The sequence below is a fragment of the Lactuca sativa genome, chromosome 7 (genome assembly GCF_002870075.4).
Source record: "Lactuca sativa cultivar Salinas chromosome 7, Lsat_Salinas_v11, whole genome shotgun sequence".
NCBI classification, from domain to species: domain Eukaryota; kingdom Viridiplantae; phylum Streptophyta; class Magnoliopsida; order Asterales; family Asteraceae; genus Lactuca; species Lactuca sativa.
Window position 1 is genome coordinate 25056600 of NC_056629.2, and position 3905 is coordinate 25060504.

The 3905-nt window shown below is 29.8% G+C and overlaps 1 long non-coding RNA gene across 1 annotated transcript; it reads right to left on the reverse strand.

The window, feature by feature from the left end:
- Positions 1 to 2470: 2470 nt before the first annotated feature.
- LOC122195024 (uncharacterized) lies at positions 2471 to 3269 on the reverse strand. The gene is made up of 2 exons (XR_006184949.1): positions 2825 to 3269; positions 2471 to 2668 (listed from the first exon to the last, which is right to left on the reverse strand). It is a non-coding gene; the product is annotated as an uncharacterized LOC122195024 (long non-coding RNA).
- Positions 3270 to 3905: the final 636 nt, after the last annotated feature.

Sequence of the window (3905 nt, forward strand, 5' to 3'; positions counted from 1 at the left end):
TGATTAGAAAGGGATATTATTAAGAAAACATTTAGTTTGTAATTTTTTAACGTTTTATTTTTTTCCCCGTCTTACCCCATAAAAAGAACATTTAAGTTTGTAGTTTTTTCTTAAGGTTTTAGGAAAATCTTCAGAAAAGTCTCAATATTTACGGAAAAGTTACACTTTAGTCCTAAAAAAAAATTTTTGAACAAAAAAAATCCTAAAAACCGACAAAAATTTGCAGTTTTACCCTTTTTGACCGGTTGAAACGGGTACCAAATTAATTTGAGACTATTTCGTAAACTAACCCAAAATATTGAGATTTTTCTGTAAACAAAAAATATTAGGATTTTTCTGTAAACAAAAAATATTAGGATTTTTCTGTAAACAAAAATATTATGATTTTTCTACAAACAAAACTCTTATTATTATTATTATTAAAAATATAAATAAAAATATTAGTTTTTGAATTTGTTATTATTAATATTGTTACTAATACATATAAATGCATTTAAATGAAAAATAATATTAATGACATTGTTTAAAGGTAGAGGTGGAGGAGATAGTGATGCTTTTAGCATTGAAATCGTGAATGTCTGCATGTATATTTTTACTTTGTATATAATCATTTCACATTTGTTATTATTGTTTTCAATTCAGAATATTAATACTTAAGAATTTAAAAGAAGTCGTATATTTGTAAAATTGTTTATAAATAGTTTAAGGTAGATGAGTTTCTCACTTTGTATATAAAATTACTTTCCAAATCCAACAAATCTACTACAAACATCTATATAGGTAACTCATAACAAAATTCAAAAGTATTAATTACAATATCTTGTTTAATAAAAAATAATATGAATAATTCAAAAGTATAATCAAAATTCAAAAGTATTAATCCAAAAAAGTTTCCTATTACTTTTTATTAAACAAAATATTATAATTTATTAGTTTTGAATTATAATATTTTTAGCCTAATATTTAATTTAATATTTAAAATATTTTTAGTAAAAATATTTATAAAAGTTGCAAATTCAGACTTTTTCATATTTTCTAATCGTAAAACACAAAACTATCGATTTCGACATGATTTCTATTATTGGTAATATATTCCAGAAAAATATAAGAATCAAAACCGATTGTTGTGGATTTTAATGATGGAAATAGTCCAACACTCATAAATTCGTGAACGACTATATATATGTATGTATATACGGGTATAGGACATATGTCATGATCAGTTACATGTGGTTGGTTCAATTTTCATTAATATGCATTATATATGTGTCAATTTTAAATTTAAGAAACCAAAGTTAAACAAATTAACAATTTCACATTTTCTAACATATAAGTTTAAATTTATATATATATATATATATATATATATATATATATATATATATATATATATATATATATATATATATATATATATATATATATATATATATATATATATATATATATTACCCAAATTATGTAACAAACTCATGACAAAAGAAAATAGATTACATTTATCAAGAAACGGTTTATAAAAGTCTTAAATATACATACATGTGTATACAAGAGGAAAACAACCAATAATATATGCCAAATCAAACAAATACATAAATAATTAAACTAATACATACATAAATACATGTATAAATGAATCTTATTACTCAAATACTTGATTTCCATACCTATACATAAATACATGTATAAATGCATCTTATTACTCAAATACTTGATTTCCATACCTATACGCTACATATATATACACATATATATAACCTATAAAATAAATACATGTACATTATATGTATATGGAATTGTCATCAAAATACCTAAAAATACATTACACCCACTTGATTTAGATAGTCTTTGACCTTGCTTACTTCTTTCACTCAAAAACACATCAATCATGTGTTAGGAAAATCAAAATAGGGTTATGGAACTCTGGATAACAAAAAAGGAATCGTGTAATCATTTTTTTTGTTTGATATTTCGACCCTATATGCCTTGAGTATCACGAAATCCAAACTTAGGATAATCTCTGATGCAGCAATTCTGATTTCAGGCACAAAATCAGAATCACTTTTAGAAGAAGATGAAGAAAGAAGCGTTTCCCGGCTTTCTGTGTTTCAATTGGCGCCATTTTCTTTGATTTATCCAATCAACGGATAACTGAAAACAGTTTGTATCTATCAAAAAAGACAGATTAGTCCTTAAATTTACATCTTTCAAGAATGACAGAATAGTCCTTGTACTGTTCTAACAATGTTTTAGTAAATACAATTGTGTACTCCCACACCTCCTAACTTGTATTATAACTAAAACATTATTTTTAAAACACTTGTTAAGTCCATTACACTAAATTACACTAAAATATATTTGGTGATAAAATCACCAAGAAACTAAAAATAAAAGCTAAGTTAATGGTTGCTTCCGCACTTCATCTTTCACAAAAATCATACTAAAGAGTTTCTTGCACTCTTTCTTCACCCAATTTTACACACAAACACTCTTTTTCATTCATTGCCAAATGTTGTCCAATAAAAATCATTTAAAAAAATGATACGGTCAGATTTTGAAATCTATCCAAAAAATGATATCTTCTTCTTTCCTTCCCGTTTATGGATCTTCAGCCAAAGGAGAAGAAGAACAAGCGACTGTACATCCCTCCTCCTCCCCCTCGTTCTTTCCCCTGTCAAAAATCAAACCCAAAAACACCCATCTAAGTTCTATTTCTCCATTTTCCTTTCTGCTTCTTTTTTTCCTGTCAAACACCAAACGAACAATCCTTTTGCCCTCCATCGATTTCTATCAAAACAAGAACAAAAGAAAAAAAAAACAGAGATACCTTCTTGAGATTGACCTCCAATCACCGAACTATCTGCACTTGAACCTTCCCCTTTCCCTTCGCGATCCACTGCCGGAGAAGAAGCAAGCAGTCGAGAGGCTGCTTGAGCGGCCCCTCGCTGTAACCACCAAGACAAACGAAATCCCTCGCTGCTCTTCACTCCTTCTCTTCGGCCTCATCGATCCTCGGGGACGTTCCTTTTTCGCGATCGATAGACAAAACCATCGGACCAACTTCTTGCTTTCCTTCGCACCTCGCAGACGGACGAGAACGAAGACAACTCACTGCTTCGTCCCCTTCGTCGCTTCGGTCTCGTCGACCCCCGGAAACGCCTACCACATCGCGAATCGACCGACGAAACTACTTTATCGCTGTGAGCCTTCGTTCATCAGTTTCGTTCCTTCGTGGTCCGTTCGTTTCTACATTGGTATGACTGATTGAACAAATGAAGATGGGACACAAAAAGCCCTAATTCCATTAAGTTTGGGCCATTAAACAAAAACGGCACCTCCATGATATTCCTTTTCATAAAAGCCCTAATTTCATTTAACTTTGATGAAATAACCGAATTACCCCCATATTGAGACATTTATTCGAAATCAGTCCCAAATCCCCAAACATTGAACCCATTTATTTAAAATAGCCACTCCTTGGTTATTTTTAGCTAAACAGATCCCAATATTCAAACATTAATCCCATTTGAACCATTTTAGTCCCTTTTTTATTTATTTTAACCAAAGCAGTCCTACTTTGGTTAATTAAATTGCCAAACAGCCACCAATAGTTTAAACTCGTTACGAAACGGTCCCGAAAATATTTTAAAGTTCAAAAATTGTGACTTTGCGGTTCTCATGTCAAGCTTCCCAAAAATAAATGAATTCGAGCAAATGGAACTCACGCTTCAAGGGTAAGTGTTTACGATCCCTTTTTAATATTTTAATTATTTCGGGGGGGGGGGGGGGGGGGGGGGATACATGTGTATATATACAAATATATTACCCTCTATTGAGAAAACACAATAAATCTAGTCTACAAAAATGTTATTTAACAATTTAACATATTTTTACAAATTAACTAGTAT